The sequence below is a fragment of the Pongo pygmaeus genome, chromosome 23 (genome assembly GCF_028885625.2).
Source record: "Pongo pygmaeus isolate AG05252 chromosome 23, NHGRI_mPonPyg2-v2.0_pri, whole genome shotgun sequence".
Classification (NCBI taxonomy): domain Eukaryota; kingdom Metazoa; phylum Chordata; class Mammalia; order Primates; family Hominidae; genus Pongo; species Pongo pygmaeus.
The window spans coordinates 17,664,169-17,688,298 of record NC_085931.1 but is presented as its reverse complement, the minus strand read 5'-3'; positions in this window follow the sequence as shown (position 1 = coordinate 17,688,298).

Sequence of the window (24,130 nt, the reverse complement as noted above, 5' to 3'; positions counted from 1 at the left end):
AATGGAGTGGAGTGGAATGGAGTGAAGTGCAATGGAATGGCATGGAATGGTGTAGAGTGTAAAGTAACAGAGTGGAGTGGAAAGGAATGGAATGTATTGGATAGCATTGGAGTGCAATGGAATGGATTGGAATGGTGTGGAGTGGAGTGCAATGCAATAAAATGGAGTTGAGTTGAATAGAATGGACTGGAGTGGAATGGAATGGAGATGAGTCAATTGGATTGGAAAGGAATGTAGTGGAATGGAGTGAAGTGGAGTGGAGTGCAGTGAAATGGAGTGGGATGGAATGGAGTTGAGTGGAATGGAATGGAGTGAAGTGCAATGGAATGGAGTTGAGGGGAGTGGAGTGGAGTGGAATGGAGTGGAGTGAAATGGAGTGGGTGGAATTTAATGAAGTGAAATGGAGTGGAATGGAGTTGAATGGAGTGGAATGGAGTTGAATGGAATGAAAACAATGGAGTGGATTCTAATGGAGAGGAGTGGAACAGAGTAGAGTTGAGTGGAATGGAAAGGAGTGGAATGGAAGGGAATGGAATGGAATGAAATGGAAGGGAGTGGAGTGCAGTGGTATGGAGTGGAGAGGAGTGGAATGCAGTAGCGTGAAGTGGAATGTAGAAGAATGGAATGGAGTGTAATGTAATGGAATGGAGTGTAATGTAATGGAATAGAGTGGAGTGGACTGGAGTGGAGTGAAATGGAATGGAGTAGGGTAGAATTTACTGAAATGGAATGGAGTGGAGTGGTATGGACACAATTCAATGGAATGGAATGGAGTGGAATGGAGTGGAACAGAATGGAGTGGAATGGAGGGGAATGGAGTGGAATGGATGGAGTGCAGTTGAATGGATTGGAGTGGAGTGGAATGGAGAGGAATGGAATGGAGTGAAATGCAATGGACTGGAATGGAGTAGAGTAGAATGGAATGGTATGGAATGGAATGGAGTTCAATTGAATGGAATGGAATGGAATGAAAATTAATGGAATGGAATGGAATGGAGTGGATTGGAAGGGAAGGGAATGGAATGGAATGGAATGGAATGGAATGAAATGGAATGGACCGGAGTTCAATGGAATGGAATGGAATGGAATGAAGTGGATTGGAAGAGAATGGAATGGAATGGAATGAAATGGAATGGAATCAAGTGGAGAGGAGTGGAAAGGAGTGGAATGTAATTGAATGGAGTGGAAAGGAAAGGAGTGGAGTGAAAGGGAGTGGAGTGGTATCGAGTGGAGTGCAATGGAGTAGAGTGGAATGGAATGGAATGGAAAGGAATGGAATGGAACTGAATGGAATGGAATGGAGGAGAGAGGAAAGGAGTGGAGTGGAGAGAACAGAGAAGAATGGAAGAGAGTGAAATGGAATGGAGTGGAGGGGAGTGGAGTGTAGTGCAGTGGAATGAAATGGAGTAGAGTGGAATGGAGTGGAATGGAATGGGGTGGAGTGGAATGTAGTGTAATGGAATGGAATGGAGTGCAGTGGAATGGAGTGGAATAAAAAGGGGTGGAATGGAGGGGAATGGAGTGGAATGTTGTGAAGTGGACTGGAACGGAGTGGAGTGGAGTGGAATGGAGTTTAATGGAATGGAATGGAATGGAATGCAGTACAGTGGAGTGGAATTTTGTGGAGTGGACTGGACAGGACTGGAGTGAAATGGAATGGAGATTAATGGAATGGAATCTAGTGCAATGCAGTAGATTGGAGTGGAAAGGAGTTCAGTAGAATGGAATGAAATGGAATGGAATGGAGTGGAGTGTAATGGAATGGAGTGGAGTGGAGAGTAATGGAGTGGAATGCAATGGGGTGGAATGGAATGCAGTGGATTGGAATAGAATGGGGTGGAGTGGAATGGAATGGAATGTAGTGGAATGAAGTAGAGTGGAATAGAATGGAATGGAGTGGTGTTGAATGGAGTGGACTGAAATGGAGTGGAATGGAGTGGAAGGGAGTGGCAAGGAAAGGAGTGGAATGGAATGGAAAAGAACTCATTGGAAGGGAGTGCAGTGGAGTGGAATGGAGTGGCATGGAATGGAGTGGAGTGGAGTCGAATAGAATGGAATGGAGTGGAGTGGAATGGAGTGCAATGGAATGGAGTGGAATGGAGTGGAGTGGAATGGAGTGGAGTGGATTGGAAATTAGTGGTCTGGAATGGAAAGGAAAGGAAAGGAGTGGAATGGAATGGAGTAGAATGGAATGGAATGGTATGGAATGAAGTTGATTGGAGTGGAGTGGAATGCAGTGGAGTGGACTGGAATGGAGTGGAGTGGAATGGAAGGGAGTTTAATGGAATGGAATGGAATGGAATGGAATGCAGTAGAGTGGAGTGGAATTTAGTGGAGTGGACTGGAAATGACTGGAGTGAAATGGAATTGAGTTTAATGGAATGAATTGTAATGGAATGCAGTATAGTGTAGTGGAATGGAGTGGATTGGAGTGGAGTGGAAGGGAATGGAATGGAGTGGAGTGGAGTGGAATGGAGTGGGGTGGAGAGGAATGGAGTGGAATGGAATGGAATGGAATGGAATGCGGTGGGGTTGATTGGAATGGAGTGGAGTGGAATGGAATGGAATGTAGTGGAATGGAGTGGAGTGGAATATTTTGGAATGGAGTGGAGTTATATGGAGTGGACTGAAATGTAGTGGAATGGAGTAGAATGGAGTGGCAAGGAAAGGAGTGGAATGGAATGGAATTGAATGGAGTGGAGTGGAATGGAGTGTACTGGAATGGAATGGAATAGAGTCATGTGGAGTGGAGAGGATTGGAGTGGACTGGAGTGGAATGGATTGGAATGAAGTGGAATGGAAAGGAGTGGAGTGGAGTGGAATGGAAAGAAATGGACAGGAATGTAATGGAATGGATTGTAATGGAATGGAATGGATTGGAATGTAGTGCAGTCTGGAGGAATGGAATGGAGTGGAGTGAAGTGGAATGGAAAGGAATGGAATGGAGTGGAGTGGAGTGAAGTGGAATGGAAAGGAATGGAATGGAGTAGAGTGGAGTGAAGTGGAATGGAAAGGAATGGAATGGAGTGGAGTGGATTGGAGTGCAGTGGGATGGAATGGAATGTAGTTCAAGTTAAGATTGTGCCTCTGAATTCCAGGTTGAGTGACAGAGTGAGATACTCTAGAAAGAAAGGATTGTAATGCAATGTAACAGAATGGAATAGATTGGAGTGGACTACAGTGCAGTGGAGTGAAGTGGAGAGGAGTGGTATGGAGAGGAATGGAATGGGATTTAATGGAACAGAATGAAGTGGAGGGAAGTGGGGTGGAGTTTAGTGTAGTGGAATGGAGCAGAATGGAATGGGATGGAGTGGAATAGAGTGGAGTGCAGTGCAGAGGAAAGGAGTGGAATGGAGTGGAATGGAATCGGATATAATGGAATGGAGTGGAGTGGATTGGAGTGGAAAAGAGTGGATTGGAAATGAATGGAATTTAATAAAATGGAATGCATTGGAATGGAATGCAAAGGAATGGAATTGAATAGAATTCAATGCAATGGAAAGTGACATGTAATGTGAGCTGACATTGTGCCATTACACTCCAGCCTGGGTTACACAGTGATACCTTGTCGAAGGAAAGGAATGGAATGCAACGGAGTGAAATGGAATGGAATAGAATGGAATGGAATGGAATGGAGTCGAGTGGAGTTCAGTAGAGTGGTTTGGAATGGAGTGGAAAGGAAAGGGATGGAGTGGAAAGGAATGGACTGGAGTGCAGAAGAGTGGAGTGAAATAGTATTTAATGGAATGGAATGGAGTGGAATGCAATGGGATGGTGAAAAGAAAAGTGAGCTGAGATTATGCCACTGCACTACACCTTTTGATCCATAGTGAGGTCCTGTGGAAAGAAAGGAATGGAATTGAAAGGAGTGGAATAGAATGGAATGGAGTGGAGTGGAGTGTTGTGGAATGTAGTGGTGTGGAATGGAATGGATTGGAGTTGAAAGGAAGGGATTGGCATGGAATGGATTGGAGGGGAGTGGAGTGGAGTGTAACGTAGTGGAGTGGAGAGGAATGGAGTGGAATGGAATGGATTGGAGGGGAATGGAATGGAATGGAGTGGAATGAAATGGAGTGGAATGGAATATTATGTAGTGGAATGGAATGGAGTGGAATGGAGGGGATTAGAGTGGAATGGAGTAGAATGGAGTGAAATGGAGTGGAACGGACTGTAATGGAGTGGAAAGAAATGGAATGGAATGGAATGAAATGTAATGTAATGTAATGGAATGGAATGGAATGGAATGGAATGGAATGGAATGCATTGGACTGGATGGAATGAACTGGAATGGAGTGGAATGCAATGGATCATAGTGGAATGGAATGGAATGGAGTGGAATGGTGTTGAACGGATATAAATGGAATGGAGTGGAATGAAATGGAGTGGAGTGGAGTGAAGTGGAGTGGAATGGAATGGAGTGGAGTGGTATATATTGGAATGGAATGGAGTAGAGAGAACTGCAGTGGAATGGAATGGTGTGGAGTGGAAAGGAATGGAATGGAATGAAGTGGAGAGGAGTGGAGTGGAATGGAGTGGAGTGGAGTGGAATGGAATGGAATGGAGTGGAATGGAATAGAAAAGTGTGGAGTGGAATGGAATTGGGTGGGGTGGAATGGCGTGGAATGGAAAGGAGTGGAGTGGAATGGAATGGAGTGGAGTGGAGTAGAGTGGAATGGAGTGGAATGGACTACAATGGAGTGGAATGGAATTGAATCGTGGGGAATGTAAAGTAATGTAATGGAATGCAATGGAATTGAGTGGAGTGGAGTGTAATTTAGTGGAGTTAAGAGGAATGGAGTGGAATGGAGTGGAATGGAATAGAGTAGAGTGTAGTGGAGTGGAATGAAATGGAATGGAATGGAGTGGGGTAAGTGGAGTGGAGTGGAATGGAATGGAATTGGGTGGAGTGGAAAGGAGTGGAATGGAATGGAGTGGAAAGGAGTCGTTCGTACTGGAATGGATGGGAGAGGGGTGGAGTGGAATGAAGGGGAGTGGAGTGCAGTGGAGTGGGATGGAATGTATTGTAATGGAGGCTGAGATTGTCCCACTACTCTTCAGGCTGGTTGACAGACTAAGAAATTCTCGAAAGAAAGGAATGGAATGGAATGCAGTGGAATGTAATGGAATGGATTGGATTGGAGTGGATTGGAGTTGGTTGGAGTGAAGTGGATTGGAGAGGAATGGAGAGGAATGGAATGGGATGTAATGGAATGTAGTGGAGTGGAGTGGAGTGAAAGAGAGTGCAGTGGAATACAATATAATGCAAAGGAATTGAATGCAATGCAATGGAATGTGACATGTAGTGTGAGTTGAGATTCTGCCACTGCACACCAGCCTGTGTGACACAGTGATATACTGTCGAAGGAAAAGAGTGGAAAGCAATGGAGTGAAACGGAATGAAATGGAGTGGAGTGGAGGGCAGTGGAGTGGTTTGGAATGGAGTCGAATGGAATTGGATGGAGTGGAATGGAATGGAGTAGAGTGCAGTGGAGTGGAGTGAAATGGTATGGAATGGAATGCGATGGAATGCAATGCAATGGCACGGTGGAAAGAAATGTAGGAATAGGGTGGAATAGAGTGGAGTAGAGTGGAATGGAAAGGAGTGGAGTGGCAAGGAATGGAGTTGAGTGGAGCGGAATGGAGTGGAATGGAGTGCAATGGATTGTAACAGAATGGAATGGAAAGGAATGGAATGAAGTGAAGTAAGTGGAATGAACTGGAATGACGTGGAATGGAATGGATTAGAGTGGAACGGAATGGTATGGATTGGATTGGAATGTAATGGTAAGGAATGGAGTGGAGTGGAGTGGAATAGAGAGGAGTGGACAGGATTGGAGTGGAATGGATTGGAAAGGAATGTAGTGGAGTGGAGTAGAATGGATTGGAATGGATTGGAATCGAGTGGAGAGGAGTAGAATGGAATGGAATGGAATGGAGTTGAGTGGAGTGGAACGGAGGGGAGTGGAATGGAGTGAAGTGGAGTGAACTGGAGTGGACTGGAATGGAGTGGCGTGTAATGGAATGGAGTGGAGTGGAATGGAATAGAATGGAGTGCAGTGGAGTAGAGTGGAGTGGAGTGGAGTCAAATGGATTTGAATGGAATGGAAGCGAATGTATTGGAGTGGAATGGTGTATAGTGGAACGGAATGGAATGGAGTGGAATGTAATGGAATGTAATGGAATGCAGTGAAGTGGAGTGGAATGGAGTGGAGTGAAGAGGAATGCAGTGGAATGGATTGCAGCGGAGTGGAGGAGAGATGAATGGAATGGAGCGGAGTGGAGTTGAGTGGAATGGAGTAGAGTGGAAAGGAATGCAATGGAGTTGAATGGAATAAAATGGAATGGAGAGGAGTGGAATGGAGTGGAGTGTAATGGAGTACAGTGGAAAGGAATTTAATGACGTTTAGTTGAATGGAGTCGAATCGAGGGGAATGCAGTGGAATGGAGTGGAGTGGAGTGGAATAGAGTGGAATGGACTAGAATGGAGTGGAATATAAAGGAATGGGATCGAATGGAAAGGAGTGAAGTGGAGTGGAATTAACTGGAGTGGAGTGGAGTGCAGTAGAGTGGAGTGGAAAGGAGTGGAATGGAATAGAATGGAATGGGATTTAATGGAATGCAATAGAATGGAATGGAATGGAATGCAATGGAATGGAATGGAATCGAGTGGAGTGGAGTGGAGTGGAGTTGAATGGAGAGGAATGGATTGGAGTGGAAGAGAGTGGACTGGAGTGGTGTGGAAAGGAGTGGAATGTAGTGAAGTGGAGTGGAATGGAATAGAGTGGATTGGAATAGATTCAAATTGAATGGAGTGGAGTGGAGTGCATTGCAAAGGAATGCAATGGGGTCAAATGGAAAGCAGTGTACTGGAATAGAGTGGAATAGAGTGGAGTTGAGTGGAATGGAATGGAATGGAATGGAATGGAATGGAGTGGAGAGGAGTGGAATCGAGAGGAGTGGAGTGGAACGTAGTGTAATGGAATGAAATGTAATGCCGTGGTGTGGAAAGGAGAGGAGTGGAATGGAATAGAGTGGAATGGAATGGAATAGAGTGGAATGGAATGGAATGGAATGGAATGGAATGTAGAGGAATGGAGTGGAATGAAATGGTATGGAATGAAATGGAATGGAGTGGAATGGAATGGAGTAGAGTGGAGTGGAACGGAGTAGAGTGGAGTGGAATGGAGTGGAGTGGAGTGCAGTGGAGAGCAATGGATTGTGGTCGAGTGTAGTGGATTTGAGTGGAGTGAAATGAAATGGAATGGAGTGGAGTGGAATGCAGTGGAGTGGAGTGGAAAGGAGAGGAATGGAATGGAGTGGAATGAAGAGGAGTGTAGTGGGGTGGAATGGAAATGAAGGGAATGGAGTGGAATGGATTGGACTAGAATTGAGTGGACTGGAGTGGAGTGGAATGGAATTGAGTAGCGTGGAATGGAGTTGAATGGAATGAAACGGAATGGAATGGAGTGGAATGGAGAGGAGTGGAATGGAGTAGAATTGAACGGAATGGAATGGATTGCAATGGAATGGAATGGAATGAAATTGAATGCGGAGGAGTGGATTGGAATGGACTGGAGTGGAGTGGAATGGATTGGAGTGGAGTGGAGTGTATTGGAATGGAATGGAATGAAGTGGGTTGTAATGCAGTGGAGTGGAATGCGGTGGATTAGATTGTAGTGGAGAGCAATGGAATGTGGTGGAGTGGAGTGGAGTGGAGTGGAATGGAATGAAATTGAATGGAATAGAATGGACTGGAGCTGAAATGAGTGGAGTGGAGTGGAATGGAGAGGAATGGATTGAAGTGGAATAAAGTGGAGCTGAGTGGATTGGAGTGGAATGCAGTGGAATATAATGGAATGGAAAGTAGTGGAGTGGAGTGGAATGCAGTGGAATTGAGTGTAATAGAATGGAATGGAGTGGAATGGAATGGAATGGCATGAAATCAAGGGGAGTAGAGTTGAATGGAGGGGAATGCAGTATAAATGATTGGAATGTAATGGAATGGAGTAGAGTGGAATGAAGGGGTGACGAGTGGTGTAGAGTGGAATGGAATGGAATGCAGTGGAATGGAATTTAATGGATTGGAATGGAGCGGAGTGGAATGTAGTGGAGTGGAATGGAGTGGAGTGGAGTGGGTTGGAATGGAATGTAGTGGAGTTTAGTGAAGTGGAGTAGACTGGAATCAAATGGAATGGAATGGAATGGAGTGGAGTGAAATGGAGTGCATAGGGTTCGAATGGAGAGGAATAGAATGGAGTGGAGTGAACTGGAGTGGAGTGGATTGGACTGGAGTAGAGTGGAATGGAATGGAGTGGAGTGGAATCGAGTGGAATGGAAAGGAGTAGAGTGTTGTGGAGTTTAATGGAATGGAATGGAATGGAGTGGAATGGAATGGAATGACGTGGAATGGAGTGGAACGGAATGGAGTGGAATGGAGTGGAATGTAGAAGAATGCATTGGAGTACAGTAGAATGGAGTGGAATGGACTGGATTGTAGTGGAATGGAATTTAACAGAATGGAATGGAATGGAATGGAGTGGAGTGGAATGGAATAGAATGGAGTGGAATGGAATGGAATGGAGTGTCATACAATGGAATGGAATGGAATGGAATGGAATGGAATGGAATGGAATGGAATGGAATGGAGTGGAGAGGGATGGAGTGGAGTGGAGTGGAATTGAGTGGAAAGCAGCCGAGTAGAGTGGAAAGGAGTGGAATGGAATGAACTGGAGTGGAATGGAATGGAGTGGAGTGGAGTGGAATGGAGTGAAATGGAGTGAAATGGAATGGAGAGGATTGGAATGGAGAGGAGTGGAATGCAGTATACTGGAATGGCATGGTATGCAGTGAAATGGAATGGAATGAAATGAAATGGAATAGAGTGGAGTGGAGTGGAATGGAGAGGAGTGGAGTGGAATGGAGTGGAGTGAAGTGGAATGGAAGGAATGGAATGGATTGTGTTGGAATGCAGTGGAGTGTAACTGAGTCCAGTGCAGTGCAGTGGACAGCAATGGAATGTGAGGGAGTGGAGTGCCGGGGAGTGGAGTGGAATGAAATGGAATGTAATGGAATGGATTGGAGTGGAATGGAGAAGAGTGGAATGCGTTGGAATGAAACAGAGGGAGTTGAGTGGAGTGGAGTAGACTGTAATGAAATGGAATGGAATGGAATGGAGAGGAGTGAAATGGAGTGCATTTGGGTGAAATGGAGAAGAATGTAATGAAGTCGAATGAAATGGAGTGAAGTGGAGTGGACTGGATTGAAGTGGAATGGAATGCAGTAGAGTGGAATAGAGTGGTATGTAATGGAGTGGAGTGTTCTCTAGCTGAATGGAATGGAATGGAGAGGAATGGAGGGGAACAGAATGGAGTGAAATGGAGTGGAATTGAGTAGAATTGAGAGGAGTACAGAAGAATGGAGTGGAGTACAGAAGAATGGAGTAGAATGGACTGGAATGTAGTGGAATGGAATTTGATGTAATGGAATAGAATGGAGTGGAGTGGAAAGGACTGGAATGGAGTGGAATGGAATGGAGTGGAATGGAAAGGAATGCAGTGGAGTTGAGTGCAGTAAAATGGAGGACAGTGGAGTGGAATGGAGTGGAAAGAAGAGGAGTGGAGTGGAATGGAATGGAAAGGAATGGAGTGGATTAGAGTGGAATGGAGTGTAGTGGAGTGGAATGGAGTGTAATGGAATGAAATTGAATGGAGTGGAGTGGAATTCAGAGGAGTGGAATGGAGTACAGTGGAATGGAGTGGAATGGAGTGGAATGGAATGAAATGGAATGGAGTAGAGTGGAATGGAATGGAATTGAGTGGAATGAAATGGAATTGAGTGGAGTGAAACGGAATGCAATGGAGTGGAGTAGAATGCAGTGGAGTGGAGTGAAATGGAATGGAGTGGAGTGGAATGGAATGGAATGGTACGGAGTGGGTTGGATTGCAGTGGAGTGGAATGAGTTGAATGGAGTGCAGTGGAGAGCAATGGAATGTGGTGGAGTGTAGGGGTAGTGGAGTGGAGTGGAATGAAATGGAATGGAATGAAATGGAGTGGAGTGGATATGAGTGGAGTGGAGTGGAAAGGAGAGGAATGGAATGGAGTGGAATGAATTGGAGTGGAGTGCAGTGGATTGGAGTGGATTGGAATGGAATCGAATTGAATGTTGTGGAGTGGAGTGGAATGCACTGGAATGAAGTGGAATGGAATGGAATGGCATGAAATGGAGTGGAGTGGAGTTGAATAGTGTGGAGTGCAGTGGAAAGGAGTGGAATGGAGTGGAATGGAGTGGATTGGAATGCATTGGATATGAAAGGAGTAGAGTGGAATGGAATGAAATGAAATTGAATGGAATAGAGTGGAGTGCAGTGGATCGGAGTGGATTGGAATGGAATGGAGAGGAAAAGAATGGAGTGGAATGAAATGGATCTGAGTGGAGTAGAGTGGAGTACAGAGGAATTGAATGAAATGGAATGGAGTCGAGTGGAGTGGAATGCACTGGAATGGAGTGGAAAGGAATGCAATGGAGTGGAAAGGAACGGAATGGCATGAAATCTAGTGGAGTGGAGTTGAATGGAGTGCAGTGGTTTGTGAAGGAGTGGAATGTAATGAAATGGAGTGGAATGGAGTGTTGGCGAATGGAGTAGAGTGTAATGGAGTGGAATGGAGTGGAATGGAATGGAAAGGAGTGGAGTGGTATGTAGTGGAGTGTAATGTAGCAAATGATTGGAATTAAATGGAACGGAGTGGAATGGAATGGAGTGGAGAGGAATGGAAGGGAATAGAGAGGAATGTAGTGGAATGGAATGCAGTGGAATGGACTGGAATGTAGTGGAATGGAATTTGATGGAATGGAATGGAGTGGAGTGGAATGGAATGGAATGGAGTCGAGTGGAATGGAATGGAATGGATTGGAATGGAAAGGAATGGAGATAAATGGAATGGAATGGAATGGTATGGAATGTAGTGGTGTGAAGTGGAGTGGAATGTAGTGGAGTGCAGTGGAATGGAGTGGAAAAAAGTGGACAGTAGTGGCATAGGATGGAATGGAATGGAGTGGAGTGAAGTGGAATGGAGTGGAAAGGAGTGGAATGGAATGGAGTGAAATGCAATGAAATGGAATGGAGTGGAGAGGAATGGAGAGGAGTGGAATGGAGTATAGTGGAATGCAATGGAATGAAGTGTAATGGAATGCAATGGAATGCAGTGGAATGGAATGGAATGGAATGGAATGAAACGGAATGGAGAGGAGTGGAGTGGAATGGAGTGGATTGGATTTGAATGGAGTGGAGTGAAGTGGAATGGAATGTAGTTGGTTGGAATGCAGTAGAATGGAATGGAGTGGAATGGAGTGCAGGAGAGAGCAATGGAATGTGGTGGAGTTTAGTGGAGAGGAGTGGAGTGGAAAGAAACGGAATGAAATGAAATGGAGCGGAGTGGAATGGAATGGCATGGATTGGAATGGAGTGGAACGGAGTGGAATGGAATGGAACGGAGTGGAATGGAATGGAATGTAGTGGAGTGGAGTGGAATGGATTGGAATGGAGTGGAGTGGAGTGGAAGGGAGTGGAAAGAAGTGGAATGGAGTGGAATTGAATGGAATGGAATGAAGTGGCATGGAGCGCAATGTAGTGGAGTGGATTGGCATGGAGAGTAATGGAATGAAATGGAATGCAATGGAGTGTAATGAAGAGGAGTGGAATGGAGTACAGTGGAATGGAAAGGAATGGAGTGGAATGGAATGGAATGAAACAAAATGGAATGCAGTGGAGGGGAGTGGAGAGGAAGGGAGTGGAGTGGAGTGGAATGGAGTGGAGTGGAGTGGAATGGAATGGAATGGAATGGAGTGGATTGGAATGGATTATAGGGCAATGTAGTGCAGTGGAGTGCAGTGGAGAGCCATGGAATGTGGTGGAGTGGAGTGGAGTGTATTGACATGAAATGCAATGGAACGGAGTGGAGTGAAATGGAGTGGAGTAGAGTGGGTGGGAATGGAATGGAGTGGAGTTGAGTGGAGTGAAATAGACTGGAAAGAAATTTAATGGAATGGAATGGATTAGAGAAAAATGGAGTGTAGTTGGGGGGAATGGAGAGGAATGGAATGGAGAGGAATGAAATGGAGCGGTGTGGAGTGGACTGGAGTGGAGTGAAATGGTATGGAGTAGAGTGGAATGTAGTGAAATGGAATGAAATGGAATGGAATGGAGTGGAATGGAGTGGAATGGAATGGGATGAAATGGAATGGAGTGGAGTGGAGTGTAATGGAGTGGAGTGGATTTGAAAGGAGTGGAGTGGATTGGAATGGAATGGAATGGAATGGAGTAGGTTGGAAAGCAGTGGAGTGGAATGGAGTGGAATGGAGTGCAGTGGAGAGCAATGGAACGTGGTGTAGTGGAGTAGAGTGGAGTCGAATTAAATGGAATGGAATGAAAAAGAATGGAGTGGAATGGAGTGGCATGGATTGGAATCGAATTGAACTGAGTGGAATGGAATGGAACAGTATGGAATGGAATGGAATGTAATGGAGTGGAGTGGAATGGAGTGGAGTGGAAAAAAGTGAAGTGGAGTGGAATGGAATGGAAAGGAATGGAGTGGAATAAAGTGAAGTGGAGTGGAATGGAAAGGAATCGAGTGGAATGGAGTGGAGTGGAGTGGAATGTAGTGTAATGGAAAGAAATGGAATTGAGTGGAGTGGAACAGAGAGGAGGGGAATGGAATGGAATGGAGTAGAATGGAATGGAATAAAATGGACTGGAATGGAATGGAATGGAATGGAATGGAGTGGAGAGGAAGGGTGTGGAGTGGAGAGGAAGGGTGTGGAGTAGAGAGGAATGGAGTGGAGTGGAGTGGAGTAGAATGGAATGGATTGGAATGGAGTGGGTTGGAATGCAGTGGAGTGCAATGTAGTGCCATGGAGTGCAGTGGAGAGCAATGGAATGTGGTGGAGTGGAGTCGAGTGGAGTGGAGAATAATGAAATAGAAAGTAATGTCATGGAGTGGAGTAGATTGGGTTGGAATGGAATGGAGTGGAGTTCAGTGGAGTGAAGTAGACTGGAATGAAATTGAATGGAATGGAATGGATTGGAGTGAAACTAAGTGTAGTGGGGTGGAATGGAGAGGAATGGAATGGAGTGGAATGAAACGGAGCGGAGTGGAGTGGATTGGAGCAGAGTGAAATGGAATGGAGTAGAGTGGAATGGAGTGGAATTGAATGGAGTCGAGTGATGTGGAGCTTAATCGAGTAGGATGGAGTGGAATGGAGTGGAATGGAATGGAGTGAAATGGAGTGGAATGGAGTAGAATGGAGTGGAGTACAGAAGAATGGAGTGGAATGTAGTGGAATGGAATTTGATGGAATGGAATGGAATAGAATGGAGTGGAGTGGAATGTACTGGAATGGAGTGCAATGGAATGGAACAGAGTGGTATGAAATTGAATGCAGTGGAATGGAATGGAACGGAGTGGAATCGAAGGGAATGTTGTGGAAAGGAGTTGAGTGGAATATAGTAGAGTGGCGTGGAATGGAGTGGAAAGAAGTGGAGTAGAATGGAATGGAATGGGGAGGAGGGGAGTGGAATGGAGAGGAGTGGAAAGGAATGGAGTGTAAAGAAATGGAATGGAGTGGAGAGGAATGGAGAGTACTTGAATGGTATATAGTGGAATGAAATGGAATGGATTGGACTGGAATGGAATGGAATGGAGTGGAATGGAACGGAATGCAATGGAAAGGAATGCAATGGAATGGAATGAAATCAAATGGATTGGAGTAAGTGGAGTGGAAGAGAGTGCAGTGGATTGGAAAGGAGTGCAGTGGACTGGAATGGAATGGAGTGGGTAGGAATGCAGTGGAGTGGAATGGAGTGGAGTGGAGTGCAGTGAAGAGCAATGGAATGTGGTGGAGTGTAGTGGAGTGCAGTGGAGTGAAGTGGAATGAAATGGAATGGAATGAAATGGAGTGTAGTGGAATGGAGTGGAATGGAGTGGAATGGAATGGAACGGAGTGGAATGGAGTGGAATGGAATGGAATGTAGTGAATTGGAGTGGAGTGTAATGGAGTGGAGTGGAGTGGAATGGAAGGCAACGAAGAGGAACGGAAGGTAATGGAGAGGAATGGAATGGAATGTACTGGTATGAAGTGGAGTGGAATGGAGTGGAGTGAAGTGGAGTGGAAAGGAGTGGGAAAAAGTGGAGTGGAATGGAATGGAATGGAATGGAGTGGAGTGGAGTGGAATGGAGTGGATAGGAGTGGAATGAAGTGTAATGGAATGAAATGGAATGGAGTGGAGTGAAATGGTGAGCAGTGGAATGGAGTATAGTGGAATGCAATGGAATAGAAGGGAATGAAATGGAATGGAGTGGAATGGAAGGGAATGGAATGGAGTGGAAAGGAATGGAAAGGAATGGGATGAAATGGAATGGAGTGTAGTGGAATGGAATGCAGTGGAGTGGAGTGGAATGTAGTGGAGGGGAGTGGAATGGACAGGATTGGAATGGAGTGGGTTGGAATGCAGTGGATTCGAATCGAGTGGAGTGCAGTGGAGAGCAATGGAATGCGGTGGAGTGTAGTGGAGGGGATCGTAGTGAAATGAAATGGAATGGAATGAAATGGAAAAGAGTGGAATGGAGTGGAGTGGAGTGGAATGGAGAGGAATGGAATGGAGTGGAATGGAGTGGAGTTGAGTGGAGTGGAGTATAGTGGAATGGAGAGGAATGGAATGGAGTGTAATGAAATGGAGTGGAGTGGAGAGGAGTAGATTGGAGTTGAATGGAATGGATACGAGTGGAGTGAAATTCACTGGAATGAAGTGGAATGGAATGCAAAGGCATGAAATGGAGTGGAGTGGAGTTGAATGGAGTGAAATAGAGAGGAGAGTAGTGGAATGTAACGGAATAGAGTGGAGTGGAATGGAGTGGAGATGAAAGGAGTAGAGTGGAGGAGGAGCCAAGATGGCCGAATAGGAACAGCTCCGGTCTACAGCTCCCAGCGTGAGCAACGCAGAAGACAGGTGATTTCTGCATTTCCATCTGAGGTACCGTGTTCATCTCACTAGGGAGTGCCAGACAGTGGGCGCAGGTCAGTGGGTGAGTGCACCGTGGGTCAGCCGAAGCAGGGGCGAGGCATTGCCTCACTCGGGAAGCGCAAGGGGTCAGGGAATTCCCTTTCCAGGGGTGACAGACGGTACCTGGAAAATAGGGCCACTCCCACCCAAATACTGTGCTTTTCCGACAGGATTAGGAAACGGTGCCCCAGGAGATTACAGCCTGCACCTGGCTCATAGGGTCCTACACCCACGGAGTCTCGCTGATTGCTAGCACACAGTCTAAGATCAAACAGCAAGTCGGCAGCGAGGCTGGGGGAGGGTTGCCCGCCATTGCCCAGGTTCACTTATGTAAACAAAGCAGCTGGGAAACTTGAACTGGGTGGAGCCCACCACAGCTCACGGAGGCCTGCCTGCCTCTGTAGGCTCCACCTCTGGGGGCAGGGCATAGACAAAAAAAAGACAGCAGTAACCTCTGCAGACTTAAATGTCCCTGTCTGACAGCTTTGAGGAGAGCAGTGGTTCTCCCAGCATGCAGCTGGAGATCTGAGAATGGGCAGACTACCTCCTCAAGTGGGTCCCTGACCCCTGAACCCCGAGCAGCCTAACTGGGAGGCACCACCCAGCAGGGGCAGACTGACACCTCACACGGCTGGCCAGGTAATCTAACAGACCTGCAGCTGAGGGTCCTGTCTGTTAGAAGGAAAACTAATAGAAAGGACATCCACACCAAAAACCCATCGGTACATCACCATCATCAAAGACCGAAAGTGGATAAAACCACAAAGATGGGGAAAAAACAGAGCAGAAAAACTGGAAACTCTAAAAAGCAGAGTACCTCTCCTCCTCCAAAGGAACGCAGTTCCTCACCAGCAATGGAACAAAGCTGGACGGAGAATGACTTTGACGAGTTGAGAGAAGAAGGCTTCAGACGATCAAATTATTCCGAGCTACGGGAGGATATTCAAAACAAAGGCAAAGAAGATGAAAACTTTGAAAAAAACTTAGAAGAATGTATAACTAGAATAACCAATACAGAGAAGTGCTTAAAGGAGCTGATGGAGCTGAAAACCAAGGCTCGAGAACTACGTGAAGAATACAGAAGCCTCAGGAGCCGATGTGATCAAATGGAAGAAAGGGTATCAGCCCTGGAAGATGAAATGAATGAAATGAAGTGAGAAGGGAAGTTTAGAGAAAAAAGAATAAAAAGAAACGAGCAAAGCCTCCAAGAAATGTGGGACTATGTGAAAAGACCAAATCTACGTCTGATTGGTGTACCTGAAAGTGACGGGGAGAATGGAACCAAGTTGGAAAACACTCTGCAGGATATTATCCAGGAGAACTTCCCCAATCTAGCGAGGCAGGCCAACATTCAGATTCAGGAAATACAGAGAAGGCCACAAAGATATTCCTCAAGAAGAGCAACTCCAAGACACATAATTGTCAGATTCACCAAAGTTGAAATGAAGGAAAAAATGTTAAGGGCAGCCAGAAAGAAAGGTCGGGTTACCATCAAAGGGAAGCCCATCAGACTAACAGCGGATTTCTCGGCAGAAACCCTACAAGCCAGAAGAGAGTGGGGGCCAATATTCAACATTCTTAAAGAAAAGAATTTTCAACCCAGAATTTCATATCCAGCCAAACTAAGCTTCATAAGTGAAGGAGAAATAAAATACTTTACAGACAAGCAAATGCTGAGAGATTATGACACCACCAGGCCTGCCATAAAAGAGCTCCTGACGGAAGCGCTAAACATGGAAAGGCACAACCGGTACCAGCCACTGCAAAATCATGCCAAAATGTAAAGACCATCGAGACTAGGAAGACACTGCATCAAGTAACGAGCAAAATAACCAGCTAACATCATAATCACAGGATCAAATTCACACATAACAATATTAACTTTAAATGTAAATGGACTAAACGCTAAAATTAAAAGACACAGACTGGAAAACTGGATAAAGACTCAAGACCCATCAATATGCAGTATTCAGGAAACCCATCTCACGTGCAGAGACACATATAGGCTCAAAATAAAAGGATGGAGGAAGATCTACCAAGAAAATGGAAAACAAAAAAGACAGGGGTTGCAATCCTAGTCTCTGATAAAACAGACTTTAAACCAACAAAGATCAAAAGAGACAAAGAAGGCCATTACATAATGGTAAAGGGATTAATTCAACAAGAAGAGCTAACTATCCTAAATATATATGCATCCAAAACAGGAGCACCCAGATTCATAAAGCAAGTCCTGAGTGACCTACAAAGAGACTTAGACTCCCACACATTAATAATGGGAGACTTTAACACCCCACTGTCAACATTAGACAGATCAATGAGACAGAAAGTCAACAAGGATACCCAGGAATTGAACTCAGCTCTGCACCAACTGGACCTAATAGACATCTACAGAACTCTCCACCCCAAATCAACAGAATATACATTTTTTTCAGCACCACACCACACCTATTACAAAATTGACCACATACTTGGAAGTAAAGCTCTCCTCAATAAATGTAAAAGAATAGAAATGATAACCAACTATCACTCAGATCACAGTGCAATCAAGCTAGAACTCAGGATTAAGAATCTCATTCAAAACCGCTCAACTACATGGAAACTGAACAACCTGCTCCTGAATGACTACTGGGTACATAACGAAATGAAGGCAGAAATAAAGATGTTATTTGAAACCAACGAAAACCAAGACAAAACATACCAGAATCTCTGGGATGCATTCAAAGCAGTGTGTAGAGGGAAATTTATAGCACTAAATGCCCACAAGAGAAAGCAGAAAAGATCCAAAATTGACACCCTAACATCACAATTAAAAGAACTAGAAAAGCAAGAGCAAACACATTCAAAAGCTAGCAAAAGGCAAGAAATAACTAAAATCAGAGCAGAACTGAAGGAAATGGAGACACAAAAAACTCTTCAAAAAATTAATGAATCCAGGAGCTGGTTTTTTGAAAGGATCAACAAAACTGATAGACCACTAGCAAGATTAATAAAGAAAAAAAGAGAGAAGAATCAAATAGATGCAATAAAAAATGATAAAGGGGATATCACCACCAATCCCACAGAAATACAAACTACCATCAGAGAATACTGCAAACACCTCTACACAAATAAACTAGAAAATCTAGAAGAAATGGATAAATTCCTCAAAACATACACCCTCCCAAGACTAAACCAGGAAGAGGTTGAATCTCTGAATAGACCAATAACAGGAACTGAAATTGTGGCAATAATCAATAGCTTACCAACCAAAAAAAGTCCAGAAACAGATGGGTTCACAGCCGAATTCTACCAGAGGTACAAGGAGGAACTGGTACCATTCCTTCTGAAACTATTCCAATCAATAGAAAAAGAGGGAATCCTCCCTAACTCATTTTACGAGGCCAGCATCATCCTGACACCAAAGCCTGGCACAGACACAACAAAAAAAGAGAATTTTAGACCAATATCCTTGATGAACATTGATGCAAAAATCCTCAATAAAATACTGGCAAACAGAATCCAGCAGCACATCAAAAAGCTTATCCACCATGATCAAGTGGGCTTCATCCCTGGGATGCAAGGATGGTTCAATATACGCAAATCAATAAATGTAATCCAGCATATAAACAGAACCAAAGACAAAAACCACATGATTGTCTCAATAGATGCAGAAAAGGCCTTTGACAAAATTCAACATCTCTTCATGCTACAAACTCTCAATAAATTAGGTATTGATGGAAAGTATCTCAAAATAATAAGAGCTATCTATGAAAAACCCACAGCCAATATCATACTGAATGGGCAAAAAGTGGAAGCATTCCCTTTGAAAACTGGCACAAGACAGGGATGCCCTCTCTCACCACTTCTATTCAACATAGGGTTGGAAGTTGTGGCCAGGGCAATTAGGAAGGGGAATGAAATCAATTGTATTCAATTAGGAAAAGAGGAAGTCAAATTGTCCCTGTTTGCAGACGACATGATTGTATATCTAGAAAACCCCGTTGTCTCAGCCTAAAGTCTCCTTAAGCTGATAAGCAACTTCAGCAAAGTCTCAGGATACAAAATCAATGTACAAAAATCACAAGCATTCTTATACATCAATAACAGACAAACAGAGAGCCAAATCATGAGTGAACTCCCATTCACAAATGTTTCAAAGAGAATAAAATACCTAGGAATCCAACTTACAAGGGATGTGAAGGACCTCTTCAAGGAGAACTACAAACCACTGCTCAAGGAAATATAAGAGGATACAAAGAAATGGAAAAACATTCCATGCTCATGGGTAGGAAGACTCAATATCATGAAAATGGCCATCATTCCCAAGGTAATTTACAGTTTCAATGCCATCACCTTCAAGCTACCAATGACTTTCTTTGCAGAATTGGAAAAAAACTACTTTAAAGTTCATATGGAATCAAAAAAGAGCCCGCATCACCAAGTCAATCCTAAGCCAAAAGAACAAAGCTGGAAGCATCACACTATCTGACTTCAAACTATACTACAAGGCTACAGTAACCAAAACAGCATGGTACTGGTACCAAAACAGAGATATAGATCAACGGAACAGAACAGAGCCATCAGAAATAATGCCACATATCTACAACTATCTGATCTTTGAAAAACCTGAGAAAAACAACCAATGGGGAAAGGATTCCCTATTTAATAAATGGTGCTGGGAAAACTGGCCAGCCATATGTAGAAAGCTGAAACTGGATCCCTTCTTTACACCTTATACAAAAGTCAATTCAAGGTGGATTAAAGACTTAAATGTTAGACCTAAAACCATAAACACCCTAGAAGAAAACCTAGGCATTACCATTCAGGACATAGGCATGGGCAAGGAATTCATGTCTAAAACACCAAAAGCAATGGCAATAAAAGCCAAAATTGACAAATGGGATCCAGTTATACTCAAGAGCTTCTGCACAGCAAAAGAAACTACCATGAGAGTGAACAAGCAACCTACAAAATGAGAGAAAATTTTCACAACCTACTCATCTGACAAAGGGCGAATATCCAGAATCTACAATGAACTCCAACAAATTTACAAGAAAAAAACAAACAACCCCATCAAAAAGTGGGCGAAGGACATGAACAGACACTTATCAAAAGAAGACTTTTATGCAGCCAAAAAACACATGAAAAAATGCTCACCATCCCTGGCCATCAGAGAAATGCAAATCAGAACCACAATGAGATACCATCTCACACCAGTTAGAATGGCAATCATTAAAAAGTCAGGAAACAACAGGTGCTGGAGAGGATGTGGAGAAATAGGAACACTTTTACACTGTTGGTGGGACTGTAAACTAGTTCAACCCTTGTGGAAGTCAGTGTGGCGATTCCTCAGGGATCTAGAACTAGAAATTCCATTCGACCCAGCCATCTGATTACTGGGTATATACCCAAAGGACTATAAATCATGCTGCTATAAAGACACATGCACACGTATGTTTATTGCGGCATTATTCACAATAGCAAAGACTTGGAACCAACCCAAATGTCCAACAACGATAGACTGGAATAAGAAAATGTGGCACATATACACCATGGAATACTATGCAGCCATAAAAAATGATGAGTTCATGTCCTTTGTAGGGACATGGATGAAATTGGAAATCATCATTCTCAGTAAACTATTGCAAGAACAGAAAACCAAACACCGCATATTCTCACTCATAGGTGGGAATTGAACAATAAGAACACATGGACACAGGAAGGGGAACATCACACTTCGGGGACTGTTGTGGGGTGGGGAGAGGGGGGAGGGATAGCATTGGGAGATATACCTAATGCTAGATGACGAGTTAGTGGGTGCAGCGCACCAGCATGGCACATGTATACATACGTAACTTCCCTGCATATTGCGCACATGTACCATAAAACCTAAAGTTTAATAATAATAATAATAATAATAAAATAAAATAAATAAAAAAAGAAAGGACTAGAGTGGAATGGAGTGCAATGGAATGGAAGGGAAAGGAATGGAGTGGAATGGAGTGGATGGAAGTGGGCTGGAATGGAACGGAGTGGAGTGGATTGGAGTGGAGTGCAGTTGACGGGAAAGAAATGGAGTGGAATGTAATGGAGTGGAGTTTAGTGGGGTGGAATGGAGATGAATGGAATGGAGTAGAGTGGAGTGGACTGGAGTGTAGTGGAATGTAATTGTGTATAGTGGAATGGCGTTGAATGGGATGAAATGGAATGGAATGGATTGGATTGGAGAGGAGTGGAATGGAGTAGAGTGGAAAGGAATGGAATGGAATGGAATGGAATGGAATGCAGTGACTTGGATTGGAATGGATTGGAGTGGAGTGGAATGGAGTGGAAGGAAATGGATTGGAATTGAATTGAGTGGAGTGGAGTGGAAAGGAGAGGAATGGAATGGAGTGTAATGAAATGGAGTGGAGTGGAGTGGAATGGAATGTAATGAAATGGAGTGGAGTGGAGTGGAGTGGAGTGGAGTGGTGTGGAGTGGAATGGAATGGAATGGAATGGAGTGGAATGGAATGGAATGGAACAGAGTGGAGTGGAATCCACTGGAATGAAGTGGAATGGAATGGAAAGGAATGGAATGGAGTGGACTGGAGGGAAAGGGAGTGGGCTGGAATGTAATGGATTGGAGTGGATTGGAGTGGAGTGCAGTACACTGCAATGAAATGGCATGGAATGGAAAGGAGTGGAGTGAAACGGAGTGTATTTTGGTGGAATGGAGATGAATGGAATGGAGTGGAATGGAAAGGAGTGGAGTGGAATGGACTGGAGTGTAGTGGAATGGAGTGGAATATAGTGGAATGGAGTTGAATGGAATGAAATGGAATGGAATTGAGTGGATTGGAGAGGAGTGGAATGGAGTAGAGTGGAATGGAATGGAATGGAGTGGAATGGAATGGAATGGAGTGGAATGGAATGGAATGGAATGGAATGGAAAGGAGTGGATTGGATTCGAATGGATTGGAGTGGAGTGGAAAGGAGTGGAGTGGAATGGAAAGTTATGGAATGGAAAGGAATGGAATGGAACGCTGTGGGTTGGAATGCAGTGGAGTGGAATGGAGTGGAGTGGAGTGCAGTGGAGAGCAATGGAATGTGGTGCAGTGAAGTTGAGTAGACTGGAATGGAATGATATTGAATGGAATAGAATATAGTGGAGTGAAGTGTATTGGAATGGAAAGGAATGGAACGGAGTGGAATGAAATGGAGTTGACTGGAGTGGAGTGGAGTGCAGTGGAAGGGAATGGAATGGAATGGAGTGGAGTGGAGTGGAATGCACTGCAATGCAGTGCAATGGAATGGAATGGAGTGGAATGGAATGGAGTAGAATGGAATGAAACAGCATGAAATCTAGCGGAGTGGATTTGAATGGAGTGGAGTGAGGTGGAAAGGAGTGGAATGTAACTGAAATTAGTGGAGTGGAATGGAGTGCTGACAAATGGAGTAGAGTGGAAAGGAATGGATTGGAGTCTAATGGACTGGAATGGAATGGAGTGGAATGAAATGTAGTTGACTGGAGTGAAGTGGAGTGCAGTGGAATGGAATGAAATGGAATGGAGTGGAGTGGAGAGGAATGCACTACAATGCAGAGCAATGGATTGGAATGGAGTAGAATGGAATGGAATGCCATGAAATCTAGCGGAGTGGAGCTGAATGGGGTGAAGTGGAGTGGAAAGGAGTGGAATGTAACGGAATTTAGTGGAGTGGAATGGAGTGGTGACAAATGGAGTAGAGTGGAATGGAATGGATTGGAATCTAATGGAATGGAATGGACTGGAGTGGAATGGAATGTAGTGGAGTGAAATCGAGTGGAGTGAAGTTGGTTGGAATGGAATGGAGTGCAGTTGAGTGAAGTGGAGTAAACTGGAATGAAATGGAATGGAAATTAATGGAGTGGTGTTAAACGGAGAGTAGTGGGGTGGAATGGAGAGGAATTGAATGGAGGGTAATGAAATGGAGCAGAGTGGAGTGGACTGGAATGGAGTGGAATGGAATGGAGTGGAGTGGAATGGAGTGGAATGATATGGAGTGGAGTGTTGTGGAGCTTAATGGAATGGAAAGGAATGGAAAGAAGTGGAACAGAGGGGAATGGAATGTGGTCAAACGGATTGGAATAGAGTAGAATGGAGTGGAGTACAGAAGAATGGAGTGGAATGTATGGGAATGTAGTGGAATGGAATTTGGTGGAATTGAATGGAATGAAATTGAGTGAGTTTTACTGGAATGGAATGGATTGGAATGGAACGGAACGGAGAGGAATGGAACGGAATGTAGTGGAATGGAGTACACTGTATTGGAGAGGAGTGGAGTGGAATGGAGTGGAGTTGAGTGGAATGGAATGGAATGGAAAGGAGTGGAGTGGAATGGAGTGGAGTGGAATGGAATGGAGTGTAATGAAATGAAATGGAATGGAGTGGAGAGGAATGGAATGGAGTGTAATGAAATGAAATGGAATGGAGTGGAGAGGAATGGAAAGGAGTGGAATGGAGTATAGTGGAATGGAATGGAATGGAGTGGAATGGGATGGAATGCAATGGAGTGGAATGGAATGGAATGGAATGGAATGGAGAGGAGTGGAGTGGAATGGAGTGGAGTGGATTTCAGTGGAGTGGAGTGAAGTGGAATGGAATGAAATGGAGTGGCTTGGAATGCAGTGGAGTGGAATGGAGTGGAATGGAGTGCAGTGGAGAGCAATGGAATGTGGTGGAGTGTAGTGGAGAGTAGTGGAGTGGAATGAAATGGAATGGAATGAAATGGAGTGCAGTGAATTGGAGTGGCATGGATTGGAATGGAATGGAACGGAGTGGAACGGAATGGAACAGAGTGGAGTGGAATGGAGTGGAGTGGAGTGGAATGGGGTGGAAAGAAGTGGAGTGGAGTGGAATGGAATAGAATGGAATGGAGTGGAGTGGGGTGGAATGCAGTGGAGTGGAATGGAATGGAGTTTATTGCAATGAAAAGGAATGGAGTGGAGTGGAACGGAGAGGAGTGGAATGGAGTATAGTGGAATGCAATGGAATGGAGTGGAAAGGAATGGAATGAAATAAAATGGAAAGGAGTGGAGTGGAGTGGAGAGGAAGGGAATGGAGTGAAGTGTAATG